At 43.6% G+C, this 20,644-nt stretch overlaps 1 protein-coding gene and 1 long non-coding RNA gene across 5 annotated transcripts in view; one reads left to right on the forward strand and one right to left on the reverse strand.

Annotated features, from left to right (window-relative positions):
- The window catches only part of HIVEP2 (HIVEP zinc finger 2), a 135,679-nt gene extending 132,485 nt beyond the window's left edge, over window positions 1-3,194 (reverse strand). Inside the window, exon 1 of one of the 4 annotated variants that reach the window (XM_083731580.1) lies at window positions 2,457-3,194. The gene's annotated coding sequence lies outside the window, so the exon portion shown is untranslated. Of the gene's footprint in view, window positions 1-1,483; window positions 1,820-2,456 lie in introns of those variants that run through there. The other 3 variants (XM_083731583.1, XM_083731579.1, XM_083731581.1) reach the window with 3 other exon arrangements.
- Window positions 2,156-16,475, forward strand: LOC310841145. The gene is made up of 5 exons (XR_014562381.1): window positions 2,156-2,431; window positions 9,398-9,528; window positions 10,149-11,208; window positions 11,622-16,028; window positions 16,196-16,475. It is a non-coding gene; the product is annotated as an uncharacterized lncRNA (long non-coding RNA).
- Window positions 16,476-20,644: the final 4,169 nt, after the last annotated feature.

The raw sequence follows: 20,644 nt of genomic DNA on the forward strand, positions 1-20,644 counted from the left end.
ATTTAATTCATATGTCTGATAATGAAGGCCTAATAATGAGTTCAGGAGAAAAAAATATCAGTCAGTAACTGCATCCCAACAAAGTAGAAGTGTGTGTGTACACATATACACACACAATGACGTAAGTGCTTCATGTTTTTAATAAGTACAACATACACAATCTAAAAGGAAAAGCAACAAAATTATTGTGGCAAACAGCAAGTGTGGGCCTTACTAATTCATAACAAATAAACAAATTCTTACATTAGGCCTCTGTTACTGGATAGCTAGGAAACATTTTTGCGTATTTTTCTTAAGAGCTACAATAAACATGGGTGGAGGGGAGCTGCCATCCTTTTTCACAGCACTCTGTATAGTGTATCACTGCATGGGGTATAATAATATTTATTGTAGCTCAGGGACATTGCAGGTTGAGAATCATGTTTAGGGACCCCTTTCAAAGCCTGAAAATGACATACATGTTTCTCTGAAAAATAAACGTGGAGAATTGTCGTCCAGACTAAACCAGGGATTTCCCCTTGAAATGCCAGCTTCCCATCATTACAGGGGTAATAAATTCTAAGGGAAACTGCCAGGGAAACCGGCTATATCCCTCCCTGCCTGCCTCCTTCAGTTCCCCCAAAGGACGCTCTCAGGCAAGTAGATGCTTAAAGGGGGGGGGCGAATAAGCACAAGCATGAATGTGCGCGTTACATAATCATACCCAAACATCCATATGCACACGCATTATATAAGAAATGCAGTTCTCTGCAATCAAATAGGAGAAGGTGGAAGGGGAGGAGGACGGAGGTGGTGGTGGGCGAAAGCGCCTTCGTTCCAAACCCCTCAGGGGAGCCCATGTGCAGAAGAGGGGAGAAAGAGGGAGATCACATCTGCTTTCGCAGCAACAGCAGCAGCAGCAGCAGCAGCAGGCAGAGCCCCTTGTTAACCCCCTTCCTGTGGCTTTTACACGTCATGGAACATTCCCGGAACGGGCCAACGTTCCACCCACTTCAGGGAACAGACATAAAGGCGCAACACACCAGATAGCCTTCTCCCTTTACCCCTGTCCGCCCTGCGCACATTCGTCGCAAACCGAACCCCCCCCCCACGGCGCGCGCAGCAGCTCCGCGCGCGCTCCTCCTCTTCCCCCGCGCGCACAGCTGCCGCCGCCGCCGCCGCCACGAGCTGCTGCTGCTGCTGCTGCTGCTGCTGCTTCCTCCTCCTCGGCCCCCCTCCAGGGGCTCCCACATGCCACCTCCGCCCCACGGCCGCAAGGCGAAGACGACGTCGAACCGAAGGCAATTCAGGCGGTGGCGGCGGCTACTGCCAAGTCACCCTGAGCCCTTGGAGGCGGTGACTGAAATTCCTTCCGACAGCAACCGTCCCCCCACCCGGACACCGCGCGCCACCCTTCAAGGCCCCCTCGGCCCCCTTAGCGAAGCAAGCGCGCGCGCACACACGGAGGGGGGCTTGCCCTCCCCTTCACCTCGCCGCCAGCTACCTTGACATGGGCAGAGCGGTGCCTCAGCCCAGCAGCGGCAGCCGTGTCGCGTCGCCTCCTCTGGGGCTCTCTCACTCGCTCGCTTGCTCGCTCTCTGCTCTTCCTCCGCCTCCTCATCTGCTCATTAGTAACCATGCACATACTTCTTCCCCACAGGAGGAGATTACGCAAGGCAGCCTGCGCCTCATCTGCATACACTTACATGCTGGGTATTCCCCACATTCCCTAGCAGTAAGGCCACTAGCGAAGACCTTCCCCTTTGCGCACACAGAGAGAGAGAGAGAGAAAGAAGGGGGAAGCAACGGCGACTTGTGAGGGAGAGACGGAAGGTTTTCTGGAGGGGGGGAGGGGAGGCGGTTCCTAGCGAAGGTTGCCAGATATGAACTTCTTATAAACACGAAGCAAAAGCCACCCTGGATAGACCCGAGCCTTTCCCGAGAACGTGGTGGTGACAGAGCCTAGGGCTGCCTCTGCCCTCAAGGCTTCCATTAGTCGCTCTATCGACTGACTGCATCGGAAATGCTTGAGCATCCCAGCGCAGCAGCGAAAGGAGACCAGCACATATTCCTGGCTCCCCCCGGCCCTTCCTTCCTCGGCACCATCTCCCCAAAGGAAACTGAGCAGTTCAGGGAAATGCGGGGGGGGGGATAAGTGATGCTACCCATCCGAACACACCAAGTCCCCCCTTTTCACCCCGCTGGCAAAACCTTGAGCTCTCACCCCTGTGTGTGTATATTATTTCAAAGTCTTCTTTCAGTACATGCACGCAAGCCAGCAAAAGCACTTGCTCTCCGACTGCCAAAGGGGGTGGGGGTGGACAAAAACAACCAGCGACATGACACTGCCTCTCCCCCCCCCCCACAGTGACAGTAAAACCCCTGACCGTGGCGATCAAGACCACCTCAGAGGGTTGTCAGTTGCTTCGAGCCCCACAGGAAAAAGAAGGGGGTGAGTATTTGCAGCAGGAGCTCACCTGGGAGTCACCGAGAAGGAGGAAAGCCCTCTAACTGCCGCCCTTCTTGCTGCTGCCGCTGGTGTTGTTGTTGTTGTTGACGACCGGCCCGTGTGTGATTTCTTGTTGCTCTCTTGCTAAGCCTGTGTCTGCCTTTAAATGCCTTGCTGCATTGCTTTATATAGAGAGGCAGAAAGAGATATTCCGACAGCCAAAGGGCGTCTGATTCGTGTGTTTCTATTCAAACCGATCATTCATCTTGCTTGGCTCTTTTCCGCCTTCTCTTTTCCCTTTCTCTCTCCGCGTCAGCTCGACTTTATTACAAAAAAACACACCTATACACGCGCGCATATATATATATATGTATGTATGTATAGATACACACACATACATCCACACGTATCAAGGGCAGGCCCGAGAAGCCGCAGTTGTAGTGTGTGTGTGTGTGTGTGTGTGTGTGTGTGTGTGTGTGTGGTGTGGCGTGCGTGTCCCCCCCCCCCCTTTCTCCTCCCTTCTGGATGATAGGAGCCTCTGATCTGCAGACAGACTGGGTTATTCCTGGCACCACTTCCCAGAACAGAAGTTACAAGGGGAGAGCGAGCGAGCGAGGGGAGAGCTCAGCCAGTGATGTCATCGGATCCCCCAGCGCGTCCCGGGGAGGGAGGGAGGGAGGCAGGCAGGCAGGCGAGAAGGCTGAACCAGAAGGCCAGCAGCGCGAGAGAGCCGCCGCGGGCTCCGCTGCGCGCCTTTGACAGGCGGAGTGCGTAGGAGAGGGGCACCGAGGCGGGGCGGAGAGACAGAGAGAGGGAGGGAGAGGAGGAGAGAGGGGGCGGGGCCTCCTTGAGAGCAGAGAGCTACGCGCCTCCCTCGCCGGTCAGGGGAGATCTCGCTTCCTCTTCCCTCCCCCCGCGGAGGGAACTCCCAGGAGAGCCGGTCTCAACTTGCCGGGCAAAAAAAAAAAAAAAGTTGTGCGACTTCCTCGCCTAAGAATTTCCTTTAAGGATGTGGGTGGGATCTTCTTTCCTGCGGCCAGGCTCCCCTTCCTCCGCCTCCTCCGCCCTTTTTGGTTGCTTTCCGTCCCCGGTCTCCGCCTCCTTCGCCTGGCCAAGGTCATTCCTGCGGCATTTCTTCCTTGCTTTCTTTTTTAAAGTTCGCCTTTTGCGGCTTCTTCCGGCCTTCTGGCGAATCGCCTGCCACGGTGCCCTTTTCCCTCGATGCGCCCGGGAGAAGTTCGTCGGATGCTGGCGGGGCCTCGCTGTTGCTCCTGCGGCCTCGCGGCTTCTGCCTTGTCCTCGGCGGCATGCGATTTTCGAAAACAAAATGTCTCACTTAGCGGCGATGCTTCAGCAGCCGCCGGTGTGGATTTCCAGGCGGGAAGCGAATAGTTTAGGGAATGTTCTTGCTTTGACTTTGGTGATTAGCCGCAATATTTACTTGCGTTGTGGTGGGTTTTTTTTTCCTCCCCATGGCAGATAAATAAATTCATTTTAAAGAGGTGCGGGGGCGGGTCGTAATAAAAAATATTTTTGGTTGATTTGCAGATTTATAGAAATTGTCCAGATCAGATGACGTTCTTTCATGAATGTTATGGGAACGCCAGCAACTCTTTTTTCAAAGGACTGTCAGTCTGAATAGTAGGAACTTCGGAGTTTGTCTGCGCTCTCTGGGCCAATCAAAATTTGCAACTCTTTACCTCCGCTGGGTTTGAGCCATTCTCAAGCAGATATGGAATGGAATGGAATTTGGAAAATGGGATCTAGTAGAATCTAAATTCACATGACTTAAGTTCGGTTCACACAAAACCATCAGCAAACGTGCCATAAAACTTGTGGAACCAAATCTTGTATGTTGCTGCAGCGGTATAAAAAAAAATACAGGCTCAAAGAGACATCCTTGTGGTTTTCACATGGAGCCCATCCGCCAAGCCATCTTCAAGGGCACATCCTTTTCTATGGACTTAACATAACTTAATTTTAAAAAAGCCCAATAATATAAACCCTAAATATAACCATGGACTTATAGCTTTGGGGTCTAGCATCTGCTTTGCATGCAGAATGTCCCAGGTTCAATCCTGCTGCTGCCAGTCAGTATAGGCAATACTCAGATCAGGGGTTGCTATTCAGGTGGTCCACAGTCCATCTGTGCATTTGTGGCTGAAAATGGGAGTCATCACATCCACCACATTAAATGTTGGTATTGTTTTTACTTGTAGTTTTATTGTTGCTTTTATTTCTTGTATTTTATTAATTGGAATTTGACTTCTGCGGAATTCAAAATGTAATATTGCAATTGTATTTTGTAATACTACAAAATACAATTGATAAGAAATAAAAGCAGCAGTAAAGGTACAGCCCCTAGCACATCACATTACAATTGCTACAACAGGCAGAAAAATCATTAAGAAGACTGCCAAGACCAGCAATTTTCAAATAGTTTTTTTTTTGTTTCTTTTTGCAGGGGGAGGGTAGTTTGGGAACCACTGAGCTAGATGGGCAGTGGTCTGACTGTATAATACATCTCCCCATGTTCCTTTCTACCAAGTGGTATCTGGCATTATGTGTCTTCTCTGAATATGACTAAAGTTGCATATCCCACACAAAACCAAAAATCTGAAGCATGACACAGTCTATAGACAAAGTTGTGATTTGATGGTGGATTTGGAGAGACTCCATACAAAAAGCTACACTTCCGGTTTGTGCTTTTGTGCCACTGTGGCACTACAAAACATTGCATTGGTTATTTTTACAGTGTGGTCTGTGGGCATGGATTTGATCTGTTGATCCATCTTTTTCAAAATAGTGTACAATTCCTGTAAGAAACTAAAAGGAAGCACACATTATTATATTTGAAATGGAACCTCTTGTAGTTCTCTGATTTCTGGGTAATTTGCAGCTACTTTCGATTTTCACACATCCTGCCAAGGTTTGGCGTTTACTTCTATAGCGTAGAGTTGTGATTTAAAACCACCACCTCAAATTAGAGTTTAGCCGCACTGCCACAACCTTGGACTGGTAGTTCGGAAGAACTGCAATCTGTTTGTTCATACCAAAAGCCCTTTCCTGGCTATGTGAAATGCAGTACCCTCTGGGATTGGTCCTGAGTGTCTGTAATAATAGTAGGAATTAAAATGTTATGTGAATAGGGGCATGGAAAGAAGCAGCTCTAGGGAACTCCAACCGAGAAATGTGACCTAGGACAGTAATCGTTCTGAGATCAAGTTGTTAAGAATCACACAGTGTTAAGTAAAGTTTGTACCATGCTTGGATCCCCTGTGGCATCATTTTATACTGCTTGCAGCAGCAAATATTACAGGGTTTCAAAAGGAATTTTAAAAACAAAGCGAAATGGTCTAGTTAAAGCCTCCGGGTCATTGTTTAAAAGAAACACTGATAAAAACTGGAAAAGAGGGAGGGGGGCATTTATTTACACAGAGTTGCAAATGGAGAAGATAAGGACTGTTGAATAGTGGGTAGACATAGCGGACGACACAGCGATTTCTCCAAAGCAGCTCTTTATTTTGTAAGCTGGAACAGAAAACTGAACAGCAAACAGCTCAGCCGGCCTGCTTTTATAGGCAGCCGGCTGTCAACATTGTAGCAACAACAACCCAGAGTTTCCCGTCTAAAATAACTGATGTGGACCTGAGTGAAAACTATCTACAGACCTGAGTGAAAACTATCTACAGTATCCCCCTGCTGGCCCAGGGGGAACTTCAGTACATAACAAGGACGACAAATTTCAGTCAGCAAAAAGAAACAGAAGAATTAAGAGGTATCTTATAATTTTCCATTTGGTGAGAGAGGGAATACAAGTTTTGACATACCTGAAGCGTTCTGTGTACCCAGAAGAAACACTACATTATACACGTTGCAAATTGTTCACAGGAATTCATAGTAAAGGAGACCATAGAGACTCATTTCTGACTCATTCAAAGCTGTTTGCACATATTTATTAATTTGGGGAGGTGTGTGAATCACTTCCAATAAGTGACTTATTAAAAACTGCATAGTGTGTGTGGTATAAGAACATACACATGGTGTCTAGAATACTAGAAATTGTTTAATCTTGGAGTACACTGGATACTAGTGCATCCATTAAGTACATGCCCAAGTCATTCAACTTTCAGGCTGATGGCACCATAGGTAGAATCTCACCCTTTTAGGGCTGCTTGGGTAGTTCCATGTATGTTCTGTTACATATAAATGCAGTTGTTTCAACCATTTTGCGTATCACCAAACCTAAGAATCACATTCAACATGAGTCTGCACAGAAGCCCCCCCTGGCTGGGCCAATGGAATGCCAGCTCTGCATGTGGAAGAGTAAGTACTTACAGAGTATGTGTGCAATACTGGCAAGCATTTTACCAGACCCAACATGGTGTAGTGTTTAAGAGCGGTGGACTCGTAATCTGGTGAACCAGGTTCACTTCCCCGCTCCTCCACATGCAGCTGCTGGGTGACCTTGGGCTAGTCACACTTCTCTGAAGTCTCTCAGCCTCACTCACCTCACAGAGTGTCTGTTGTGGGGGAGGAAGGGAAAATAGATTGTTAGCTACTTTGAGACTGCTTAAGGGGAGTGAAAGGTGGGATATCAATTACAAACTCTTCCTCCTCTTCAGAGGTCAGCAAACTTTTTCAGCAGGGTGCCGGTCCACTGTCCCTCAGATCTTGTAGGGGGCCGGACTATATTTTTTGGGGGGAGGGGGATGAACGAATTCCTATGCCCCACGAACAACCCAGAGATGCATTTTAAATAAAAGCACACATTCTACTCATGTAAAAACACCAGGCAGGCCCCACAAATAACCCAGAGATGCATTTTAAATAAAAGGACACATTCGTGTAAAAACACACTGATTCCCGGACTGTCCACGGGCTGGATTTAGAAGGCGATTGGGCCAGATCCGGCCCCTGGGCCTTAGTTTGTCTACCCATGTTCTTCTTCTACCCATCACTTTTGTTGCATCTCGTCTGGCTGTTCCGATGCACATCAGTGGTGTCTGTAGCACGTATAACAACACTCACTTGATGTGTGTGTCCATTTTAAAACGTATTCCTTGTCATATATACGCAGTAGGGAAGCCATAACTCAGTGGTAGGACATGTGCTTTGCATGCAGAAGGTCTCAGGTTCAATCTCTGGCATCTCTAGAGCTGGGAGAGACCAGTCTGAAATCACAGAAATTGCCAATCAGTGTAGACAATTCTGAGCAAGATGGATCAATGGTCTTACTCAATATATTGCAGCTTAATATGTTCTCAGTAACAAGGCAATTAAATAGCCCCTACTACTGCCTTTTCTGTGGTGGCTCTCCACTTATGTAATGCTCTTCACAGGGACACTTGCCTGGTACCTTTGTTACATATCTTTAGGTGCCAGGCAAAAACATTTCTCTTCTCCCAAGCCTTTGGCTAATTAAACAATTTGTGGCCTTTTTAACTGGGGGATTGTTTTTGTCTGTTACTACGCTATGCATTTCTGTGTTTTTGTATTGTAAACTGCCCTGTGATCCTCGGATGAAGAGAAGTATAGAAGTTTAAATAACAAAAACAACATCTTACATATAGCTCAATACATAGGCAAATGCATTTTAAGAGAAATGTATGTGGAATATCTTGTGCAATATCAGTTCTGAGGACCTTTGGGACCCTCCCAGTTCTCTAATTCCATGATGATATTACATTATTCAAATTTCCTCGAATAAGGTGAAGGGTGAAGGATCTTAGCAAAGGGGAATTAAGATGAAGGGATATGCTACAGTTTTTGCATAGCAATGGCCAGATCAAATCATTTAGCTGAGGAACATGTGTCCCTGCTCTGGAGCGTTGCATTCTAAAAGCAGGTTTTATCGCTGTATATATACATAAAATCTATACCTACATATTAAACAAGTTATGAGCCGAACTAACCTATGGTGCATTAATATGTGTTATTATTTGACATAAATGATAATGACATCTAACAGAATACAGAACGGGTAGGATTATTAGACAACTGTAATTATGGATATTGAGCCCTTAATGGGGGGAATCATTTTTAAGTTCCCCAGACCCTGAAAAAGTTGAATTTAAATAATGCAGTTTTTACTTGTCAGATCCCCCTTTCAGCTAAGTAGCACGTTGAACGGGAGCTGCCTGAAAAATCTGCCAAACCATTATGAGCACTCCAAATTGAAGATAAATGAATCTCTTGAGTGCCACCCCCAGCTTGTCTTGAATATTCATTTTTACATTTTATTTTTACAGTATTTGATGAGTGAAAAAGTATTATTTGACCATTTGCAAATGTGCTGGTATAAAAAATGCAAGAAGATGTCTCCAAGAAATAAGATGTACATGAGAACAAAGCGACAAGTTATGAAATATTAGCAGAAAAATGAGTTGTAGACAATGTTACTTCAGTTGTTACACTTCTCTAGGTTTCACAGAATAAAGGAACAAATAAAATTCTTTTTCTTATTGGGCCAAGTATTTGTATAAATGGTGCCCCTAATTTAAAGCTGTGTCCCTAAGCAAACTTTCTCACAAGTAAGCATCATTGAATACATTGGAACTTACTTCCGAGAAAACATTCATATTAATGTGCTACAAAAGGTGTAATGTTTGTCAAGTGCAGGAGCTGATCTAATGTAATATATTATTTCACCTGTTCTTTGTCTCTCTTGATTTTTGTCATTTAATCTTCACCGAGACAGAATGTGGCCCACTCCCTTGAATGCAGTGTTTGTTTCCCAATATTCTGATGGGCATCAGTAGAAACTATAAGCTTCAAACATTTATTCTATTTTGCCCTCATCTTTTTTGTGTTCCAGTTTCTATCTGGGTGTACTGCAGAGCTCAACAATTTTCCTTAAAGATTTTCAGAATTGCAAAAGCAGAAAAGGGGCTGAGTCAACTACAGCACTATGGTGATCTGCAATGTAGCTTTATTAGACATTGTTTTGTTTTTTTGTTTTTTGTCTAGGAATGAAATTAATTAACAGCAATTACAGTGTGTGAAGCAGACACTCTTAACACCTTTATATTGTGGCTGCTTCAGACAAAAGCTGTCAATGCAAATGGAGTTTGAATACCAGTGCGAACATTTGGTTTACGGTAAGGTTCAACTAGAACACTTTGTATATTGTTTTAATTCTTTATATCTTATCTTCAAACTAGCCTTCTTGTGTAGTAAGATCTTCTGTAGAAGCCTTTCCCCAAACACTGCTTTAACAAAGGTCTATTGTGTAGGGACGCAGGTGGTGCTGTGGGTTAAACCACAGAGCCTAGGGCTTGCTCATCAGAAGGTCGGCGGTTCAAATCCCCGCAACGGGGTGAGCTCCCATTGCTCAGTCTCTGCTCCTGCCAACCTAGCAATTTGAAAACACGTCAAAGTGCAAGTAGATAAATAGGTACCGCTCCGGCGGGAAGGTAAACGGTGTTTCCGTGCGCTGCTCTGGTTCGCCAGAAACGGCTTAGTCATGCTGGCCACATGACCTGGAAGCTGTACGCCGGCTCCCTCAGTCAATAAAGCGAGATGAGCGCCACAACCCCAGAGTCGGTCACGACTGGACCTAATGGTCAGGGTCCTTTACCTTTACCTATTGTGTAGTCATAAAGCAGAGAGCCCGTTCTGTGGTGGCTCTCCAACTTTAGAATGTCCTTGCAAAGAAGGTGTGTGTGGTGCTGACTTCACAATTTGTTGGCCTCAAGTTAAGATGTTCTTATTTTTCCAGGTATTTTAGAAAGAATTGCAATTGGAACTGCTTTTCAGGATTTATATCCAGCCCACCAGCCAAAAAAAAGCTCTCAGAACGGCTTACAAAATTCAGTTCAAAGGTGGTCCTTTCCCAACAGCCTACCAGCTAAGAAGATGTGGCACACAAGGAAAAAAGAATGGGAAAGAGGAGGAGAAAGCAAGCTTAAGCACAAGTTCTTATAGTTGCAGTTTTGGTAAAGAGCAGTCCCTTCCCTCAAGCACTCTTCTCTCTGATGAGATCCAGGAATGGAACTGGTGACAACATCCAGAAGATCTGGTCAGCTCCTGCCACACAGTTCATCCTTGATGGCTATCGAAGATTCAAAGGAGAGGACATGATGAAGTTATCTTCATCCACCCCCAAAGTCAGTGGCAGTTCAGAAAACTCTTCCCTGCGTTTATAACCAAGACCTCAGCTGTACTGCAGAGGTGGCAACAAAGCCATGTGCCAGAATTTCCAGAAGACCTCAGTGCTTTAGCATGTATGCTGGGTGTTGATCACTTTGGAAAAATCTGGCCCTCATTTCTCTGCTGAGCATTTGACAATCTGGCCTCAGCTCCTTGATGTGAAAATCTGGCTCTGTACGTGGCAGAAATTAGTCAGAGTAGCATTTAGCACTGCAGTTATGCAACAGACAAACTGAGAAGCATTTGACAAAGCTGCTGAGTTTGTTCTCTTGCTGCGTGTCAGTTCTGTCCTTGATTCCTCCTCAGCTGCCTGCTTCAAAATGTACTATTATAGGACAGGGAGAATTGAATATTTCTACTGGATATATTTGCTTTAGGGGTGGGGTGACGGCAATGAAAACTCTGCCTTTTGTTTTTAAAAATAAAATTGTTTTTGCTTATTAACCATACCTTTTCTTTTTTTGAAGAGGCATACTAACATTTCCCTATTTGAAATATGGAGAAAGACAGTAGCTCAGTGGTGGAGCATCGATATTGCACATGGAAGGTCCCAGCCCAGGTTCAATTCCTGCCATCTCTAGATAAGGCTGGGAGCATCCTTTGTCTGCAATCCTGGAAAGCCACTGCCAGTCAAAATAGACAATACTGAGCTAGATGGAACCATGTTCTGACTTGTTAAAAGGCAGCTTCTTCTCCACTTGTGATTAGACGTATTAGCACAGTAGTGAAAATGGCTCCTTTTTATGATGAATACATGCAGCCTCCAGAGGCAGTATTCAGAGGAGGAGTACCTCAAAGTACCCATTGCTGGGGAGCAACTGTGTGAGATGGCTGTTGCCTTCAGTCCTCCTGGAGGATTCTGAATGGTCGTTGTGGGAGGCAGGGTGCTAGACCAGATGCACCCTTGATCTCATTCAGAAGGGTCCTTCTTAGATTCTTAAGGAGGGATATTAGGGAAAAGATTCAGTGCTGCTTTGCCAATCTTTCAGCAAACTGATTCTCCCATGACCACTGCCTGCCACGTGGGTGCCAACCGTGGCAGGTCACTGTGGGTGCCCTGTGGCATGAAGTACTTGGGCTCAAATTTTGTTTTCTGCCACAAACTTTAATGTTCAAATCAGTATAGAACATGGGCAAGCCAATGATCACTGGTGGAACAAGTATATGGCAGGGCTAAGCAAACAAAAGACATTCATTCAACAGCTGACACACACAGCTTCTATCATAAAAGGAGTGGGCAGGCATAACTTTAGAGCGGCAAACAGGATGTGGCTCGGTTCTTGCAGGCAAACGGGAACTCCACCTTGCAGGTAGGGCCCGAACACTCGGTTCACACCAGTCCTGGCATCTCCAAGGGGACAGACAGGTGAGGTGATTGCCTCCTTCCCCTTCAGCCCGATTGGACCTGAAGGTCGCTCAAGACAGCTAAACTAATTATATGCATGGCATCACCAGGTCTGAAAGCTCTTACTAGTGAATAAAAACAGTAACACATAAAGATGTCATGCTCGTGTTAGAATTGTATATTATTGCAACTGAACTGCACTATATTGATTGACTTGCTTTTTCTGCTGCTGCAGTGAAAATGTTCAGTTGTAGAGTCTGTTCTGCAGTCTGTCCTGGTTGTTTAAAAATATAATGCAACCATGAGGAGAATTGCGGTAGTGCCATAGCTGAGAGACTGTGCTCTGAATCAAGAATCATGTTTGTTGCACAAGAGCACCAAATCCGTTTTAAACTAAACTTGGAAATTTCTACATCCAAATCATATGCTCTACCAATGAACTATAGCACCTCCTTCTCCAAGAATGAAAAAATTCATTCTTGATTTTTGCTCAGTATACTCAGATGTTCATAATCAACCCATCCTCAATTGGCTGAACTGCACCATCCACTCACCACCACCAGCATCTTAAAAATATCCTGTTCTCCTTTAGACAGTACATATGGGATTCCTAATAGTATCCAATGCAGGCACTTCCCAACAACTGCTGGAGAGCCATAGGTTTCCTATCCCTGTATTATAAGAACTTTTCAGTCCTTAATCTCTGGTAATGTGCTTTAAGTAGATAGATAAAAAACACACGCACAACTAGTATCTTCTGAGTTGCTCCCTAATCATGATGAATAAGCCACATAAATCACTATGCCAGAGCAATAAAGGTATGCTAACATGGAGCACTTTCCCTCCAATTTATATCTTCTTCTGTGTCGCTGTAGAAAGGCTCTATTTTGGCTGGCGTGCATTGGTAAAAATGAAGTAAACAAAGAATGATAAGGGAATCTCATTCACTCTCACTAAAGCCCAATATGATAAGTGCAAAAGGCAGGTGGCATAAGCACTAAAGTAAGGATGGAGACGGCACGCTCCAGAGAATCAATCTGCTACATTAATGGCTAATGGCACTCTCTGTATTTATTCATTATTTATCACCCAAAGAAGTACATCCTGTCTAGACTGCAGGGGTCCTTTTGTAGGGGAAAGGCAAAGATGAACTTAATGAATTAACTGAAATTAGTGAGTTGTAGCTAACTCAGTCTGGCATATAAATTCAAAACAACACTCCACTCATAGTCCCTAATTTAAATGTCAATAAATACTTCCTCACGGAAATTAAATCATTATCCACAACTATCAAGGTTCCAGAGCTCCTGACATAATGCAATAATACTTCTAGTTCAAGTTTTGGATTAAAAAATGCAAAGCAATTCAGCTTGCCAGGTGGAATGATCCCACTGCCGCTATGTGCTCTTATTGGAGGTTCCCCTGAGCCCCACCCTAGCTGGTTTCTGAAGCACAGTACGTGGGGAGTGGGAAGCCCTGTTGTGCAAGAAAGTCATTGCATAGGCCTTCCATTGATGTGGTTTGTTAGGTGAATCCTGCTCTATGATTGTATCAGATGCCTTAAGCCAGAGGTTCCCAAACTTTCTACTCCCAGGGCCCACTTGCAACTACAAATGACTAATACCCACCAATCACAAAATATTGGCAGATGGAGACAGCTTTGCATAATCAGTGAGTAATTATCCACATAATTTTCTACTGCTACCTAATCCATTTTTGGAAATGGATAAATTCTTTGCCATGGTGCTTTCCTTGTGGCAAGGAGTTCCAGAGTTCAACTTTCCTCAGGCTAAGTATAGACATCTTTGCTCTGGAGATATTGTGACTTAGCCTCCCCATTTTAGGCAGGGGTCGTCTTATACATGGAAAAATATGGCAAGCAGAGGACAATTGTTTCACTAATTTCTAATATAATCTATTATATGAGCATCTTGCAGGAAATCTGACAAGAGCTGCATCCTGAGTAGTTCTTAAGAGACTGAAGGTTTTGTGACAGATTTATGGAGTTTTAATCAAAAATAAAGTGACCAATATTCCACTCTGAGGCAACTCATGGAATTTGATAAATAGCTCTCAGTTGTTATTCATAGTTTATACAGGGCAATATAAGGAGAACAACAGAAACAACCCCAATATATTATTGTATGAATGGTTTAGAATTGTTAGCATTTCCAGAATCACATCTCTGTAGCATTGCAATAAAAAACCCCCTACTTTTCCTATTTCAGTGTACACAGTGAAAATGCTACATTGAGAATCTACTTATTAGATCAAGCTCTTGCCTAGATCCAGCGATTCCTTTGGCATGGGGATGGGAGCTCATCTCTGATGCTGGCAAGATCTGCATTAATTTAAATGGAGAGGCGATGTGTGAGAGATTGCATTGCTCCACTGAAATGCCTGAGAATCTATATGTATTTTTTGCATGTGTCTCTGAGTAGTAAATGCACTGGATGGAAGGGGATTCAAGTGAGTGGAGCAATTAGACGTTTTCCAGTATCACAAATAATTAAACTTATGAAGTTCTTCTCTGTATGTATTCACAATATTGGCAATACTCATCAGAAAAGTAAATAAAATGCAATAGATTCTAAAATACCTAGGTTTGGCTCATTCTGCAACTTGCTGCTATGATAGCAAGGATAAGGAATCAAGATGAAAGAAGGGACACAGGAAGAGTAGGAATATTTGGGGGAGCATTTAAAGAGATATAATAGTCAAAGAAACTTCCAAGTAGAGTTAGAAATATGAGCAGCAGTGAAAAACAACTAGGTTAGTGTACAGAAGGACTTGGGTGGTATTAGGATATGTAGCAAAATAACGAACAAACGGAACCATGGAGGGGTGGACATGGAAGTCTTCTGATACAAGATTAATGAAAGTATCGGTAAATGTAAGTTGTACATATCAAGTTTTGGAAAATGCATTAATCATAATCAAATACCATGGTTTGGCTTCATAATTCTGGGTGCTCTGTGACAGAGACTTCAGGGCTAGAACCGGGCTTGAACCTCACTTGGTGAGTTGCCTCTAATTTCATGTAACTTCAGGTACAGAAAGAATATACAACACTGGACCCTGTGAGTGATAGGTAGTATAAATTGGCATCAAGGAACTGCCAGTCTACGGAACTCATTCAGTCCACCAAGCCTCCCCCTCAACCCAGTTTACTGGCATCAACAGCTATAAGGTTCTAGTCAAAATATCAGGAGAGAGCTGGGCCATAAAGAAGGCTGATCGCCGAAGAATTGATGCTTTTGAATTATGGAGCTGGAGGAGACTCTTGAGAGTCCCATGGACTGCAAGAAGATCAAACCTATCCATTCTTAAGGAAATCAGCCCTGAGTGCTCACTGGAAGGACAGATCGTGAAGCTGAGGCTCCAATACTTTGGCCACCTCATGAGAAGACTCCCTGGAAAAGACCCTGATGTTGGGAAAGATGGAGGGCACAAGGAGAAGGGAACGACAGAGGATGAGGTGGTTGGATAGTGTTCTCGAAGCTACCAGCATGAGTTTGACCAAACTGCGGGAGGCAGTGGAAGACAGAAGTGCCTGGCGTGCTCTGGTCCATGGGGTCACAAAGAGTCAGACACGACTAAACGACTAAACAACTAAACAACAACAACAAACCCACTCTGCCTGGTTATGGAAGTAGCGCAAGTATTTCTTAAAGGAATTGGGAGCACAAGCTCTGGCCTCCATAACCTTTTGGTACCAGTTTCTACACACCCTTCAGTTCTAGACTTTTGTACAGCTGTCCACGATCTTGACAGGGTCTTGATACTTTCATATTATCTCATTGTTCTCAAAGCAGCCCTAGTGGTCAGTGATCAACAGCCTGTTACTGCATTGTGAAATTCATTATGTTCCTTAATTACTATTCACAGCTTCTTCTTTTTTCTAAGTACTTGTTAGGGCTTCTGTATTTAGCTTCCTCCCAGCACTCTTCCCACACTTTACCTCCAAGTCCCACATTTCTCGTCACCAGACATTAGTCATCCTAACACAGAAAGGGCCGAGTCTTGCTTAAACAATAGTTCGCCCAAAGGTCTTAGATGACTCAGAATGTCAGGATTTTCTTCTAAAGCAGCACTTAATATATAGTCCCAGTGGCGTAGCGTGGGGGGTGCAGGGGGGGCCGGCCGCACCGGGCGCAACATCTGGGGGTTAGGGAAATCCACGGGTTAGGGGGCGCAAATCCATGGGTTAGGGGGCGCAAATTACTTGCCTTGCCCCGGGTGCTGATAACCCACGCTACGCCACTGTATAGTCCCTAAAGATTAATTCTCACACTTGGCAGTTCACACATTCTATGAACAGATGATAGGTTGTCATTAACATTCTGTGAAGAGTCAAGAGTGAGGCTGAAATATGGGCCATGCAACTTTATGGCAACCATTAAAGAAACAGGATTCTAATGCCTTTAAGGCTTATATAGAAGACCTCCCACTGCTAAATAACTTGTTGAGATTTTCTATATAAACATAATATAAACTATCATTAAAAAATCATAAATATGCATTAATACAAGGTAAAAGTTCCTGCTAGCATATTTTATTTTGTAGTCTGAGTCTGTGTGCGCTTACATGAAAGTTACCCCCACTGAGGTAAATGGGATTCACTCCCAGATAAGTGTGCATAGGATTGCAGACTTGGGGATTTGGGGAAATGTAGCCTGCCAAGCAAGCACAAGAAAAGGAGTCCTGCTTGAATTTCCTTTTCTAACCGTTATCTATCTGGACATAAATAATCATTATTCCAGAAAGTTGAAGGGATAGGGAAGAAATTTGGCTCAGATTTTAATGTGAACCTACACAGCATGAACTTCCAAAACAATAATCAAATCAAAACACAGCTACCCTTTGAAATTTGCAATTCTCCAAATTTTGTGATGTGAAAATGTTCATGAATTTTAATTAGGACATAAAAAAAAAGTAAACTGCTGAAGAAATGTGAAGACCTGAATAATTTAAGACAGGAAAGATGAAAACCTGAATGAAACCCAAATTGGCAGATCCATACCTAGCTAATTCAAGAGGCTTTGTATTTTATGGTGTATATATTCGTGTTGCAGACATCTCTGATAAACAGATTTTGCAATGTTTCATCGTGCTTTAAAAATCTGCACAACCTGCTTTAACAAAGTTCATAGTAGAACAAAATAAATGAGGGTTTACACTAGAGTAACTATGCCTTGCCTGTCAGACTGCTTTCATGCCTCTAAACACAACTGTCTTTTCTCCTCGACCTTTTGACACCTACTCAGTTCCTCCTTCCTTTTCAAGTGGATTCCAAGCGAAAATAATTCTAATGCATTTAATACATACACAATATTTTACAAGTTTTGAAACCACTTTACTGCAGCACAGCTGGAACACTATTTTAGTTCAAAATATTGAAGTGAACTCATAAACCCTTTTATAGAAAGTTTATATTTTTAGCAGATGGTTAATAACCTATCAGACCATGGAACTAGCATCCTGCACAATTAGATTACAGATTTGTAAAAGCTATTTACTTGCACTTTCCCTTGGACTCTAGGCTTTTACTAAGCAAGAGACCATCTGACTCACAGACTATTTGTAGACACCTGTTTTAAATGAGCCAACAGGATATGGCTATGTTGTCTTTTTGTAATTTGATCCCACACTTAGTTAGATGCAGTATTGTCACCTGATCTATCTAAAAACAATTTTTTAAAAGTCCTACATTACTCCACAGAATTGATGCAATGCGGTATGAAAACATATACTGGAGGTCATAGAAACACTGTAGCAAATGCAATCTATATTTTCATTTTCAAAAGGAAGTGCATTGTGTAAGGAATTAAACAGCGATTGCTGATATACAGCAAAAATGCTTTCAACATTAGTTTAGTTTGAAGAAAGAATTTATGTTCACCAAATATCATGATTAAAATTAAATTAAAACAAGCACCACAGCCTCAATTAACCTTTAAAACCCCCCAAAACCTAATGATTCTCTACTGCTGTGTAGATATGACCCTTTGCCAACTGAGTGAATGGCTCAAAAGAAAAAGAAATTAATCCAAACATGAACCGGGATCATCATCTGTTAGAATATGCTGTTGTTTTTCTTTATTAAATTTGTATACCACTTTATATCTGCAGGTCTCAGGGCAGTTCAGAAGATAAAATCACAATGTAAAAACACAAAATACTTAATTAAAAACAAAAACAAGAACAACTGAATAATCCCGCCCCACCAACACATTTTAAAAGGGCATAGGATATCAATCGGCCAAAGGCCTGGTTAAAGAGGAATGTTTTTGCCTGGCACTTGTAGTTGTATAATGAAAGCTGAATCTCCCTGGGGAGAACATTCCACAAATGAGGAGCCACAGCAGAAAAGGCTTGTTCTTGTGTAGCCACCTTCCACACCCCTCATGGAGGAGGCATACAAAGAAGGGCCTCAGAAGATGATCTCAAGGTCCAGGTAGGTTCATATGGAGAGAAGCGGTCCTTGAGATATTAAGGCTTCATAGGTCAAAACCAACACTTTGAATTGGGCCGGGAAACTAATTGGTAGCCAGTGCAGTTAGATCAGGATCAGTGTAATATGCTCAAACCGCCTTCCCCCAGTGAGCAACCTGGCTGTTGAATTCTGCACTAGCTGAAGTTTCTGAACCATCTTTAGAGGCAGCCCTATGTATAATGCATTGCAGTAATCTAAACTTGAGGTTACCAGAGCATAGACAACAGTAGTTAGGCTATCCCTCTCTAGATAAAGGCGCAGCTGGGCTACCAGCTGAAGCTGATGGAAGGCACTCTGCACCACCAAGGCCCCCTGAGCCTCACGTGACAGCAAAGGATCCAGGAATACCCCAACTATGTGCCCACTCCTTCACAGGAAGTGTAACCCCATCAAGAGCAGGCAACCTCTCAGCCATCTGGTCTAGAGGACAATCCACTAAGAGTGCCTCAGTCTTATCTGGACTGAGTTTCGGTTTGTTGGCTCTCATCCAGTCCATTATCGAGGCAAGGCACTGGTCCAGCACTTTCACTGCCTCACCTCCAGATGAAAAGGAGTTGAATGTAATCAACATATTGCCGACAAATGTGAGAATTATGTGCAATACAGTACCAGATTTTATAAAGAAAGGTGAGATTTATATATGGAAGATTGTCAGTGTGAAGACTCCTTTGGATGGAAGGTCCGTCCTTACCCAGTTAGCTGCTAGAGGAGGTTCCTTCTGGGACAGTCTTACATTTGGCGACAAGATGGAATGCTCGTCCCTTTCTAGTCTCACTCCACCTTGCGAAACAGCAGGCCTGGTCTCTATTTCCTTCTAAGGCTCAAGAACCTTTGAGGTGAGGAGAAGCTGAGTATTCTAAAGCAAGCTCATTTGTGATACTAAACATTTTCAATAGGAATTTTTGTATTTTGATATACTTAAAAGATCTTTTAAAATGACATTTTACCACACTTTGTATTGTATACATACTTGACTTGCTCACTACCATGTCATTAGCTCTTTTAATGTAGAGCGATTGGCTTCCTCTGCCAAATGTAGGCATGTAGTGATCATATGTAGCTCCCTATCTTTAATGAAGTACAACCAAGTATATCTTTCTATTTGGTTGGTTTATAACATAATTAATTCCAGTGAACACTGATTTGTTACACAACTCTACCTTTCAAGCTCAGTATCCATTTTCCAAAGGAAGGGGAAATGCAAAATTCAGCAGAGTATGATATCCCCCTTTAAACATGTCCATATTCTCTACTGAAGCATCTACAGAGCATCAACTTCATCTTCAATGAGGCCAGGAAATATTATTAAGCACAACATGATGCAGTATCTCCTTTGAAGACAGAGATGGAAATGAAACTTTGTGTGCATATTCAAGATAATATTTTAAATTTCATGTTCAAACCACAAGCACCACTCATGACTGGATTTCAAAAGGGCCAGAACAAACAACCCCTATTGAAGTTGCTAATTTGCAGGGAAGGAAAATTAAAAATGAATGTATTTTATTGTTTTTTTTCTTACCCAGAAAGCATTTGAAGGGCAATTTTTTTAAAAAAATCTCAAAATCCTGACATTTTATTTGCCACAAGAAAATCTAGATGGGGTGGGGGTCGGCAAGACATGAGGGTTGTCAAACCACCGCACATCTAACATTGCCTCCCACGTCTAGAAGCACTGCAGGCTTGAAAAAGAACCCGGAAGTCCTGGTTGGAAACCAATGGAATAGTGCTCTCTTGGTTACAGAACAAGGAAAATGTAGAGTGACAAGCCAGCGGCCTGGAGACGAAGCTTCCTGGTTCCTTTGGATGCTGTCCCCCCGCCCCCCCACGAGAGAAACCGAAAGCTATCCATCGGAACACTATGGAGGAACGTAGGCTTTTAGCGGAAAAACACTTAAGACGGAAAAGCAAAGACAAGAGCTCACACTTTTTATCACGCACTTGTTATTTCGTGCGCAAAACGTGTGTGTTTGTGTAAGTGTGGGAGATATATACAGACCACCGCTCATATCTGAAAGCAGGCTTTGGGACTGAGGCAGAACCGAAAACCTCAACAGAGAAGCCCCTTCAGGTTGCAGGAAAAGTCGAACAAGCGCCAATGTCCCCCCTCAAACCGCCCCCCTCGCAAGTAAAAAGCAGGCAGAAAAAAAACCTCATGCACTTGTGCGAAGACGATTTTTCAAAGCACAAAACAAAATGCATAGAGTTCTATTCGCGCTGCCTG

Source organism: Podarcis gaigeae (assembly GCF_964106915.1).
Source record: "Podarcis gaigeae genome assembly, chromosome: 3".
In the NCBI taxonomy this organism is placed as follows: Eukaryota; Metazoa; Chordata; class Lepidosauria; order Squamata; family Lacertidae; genus Podarcis; species Podarcis gaigeae.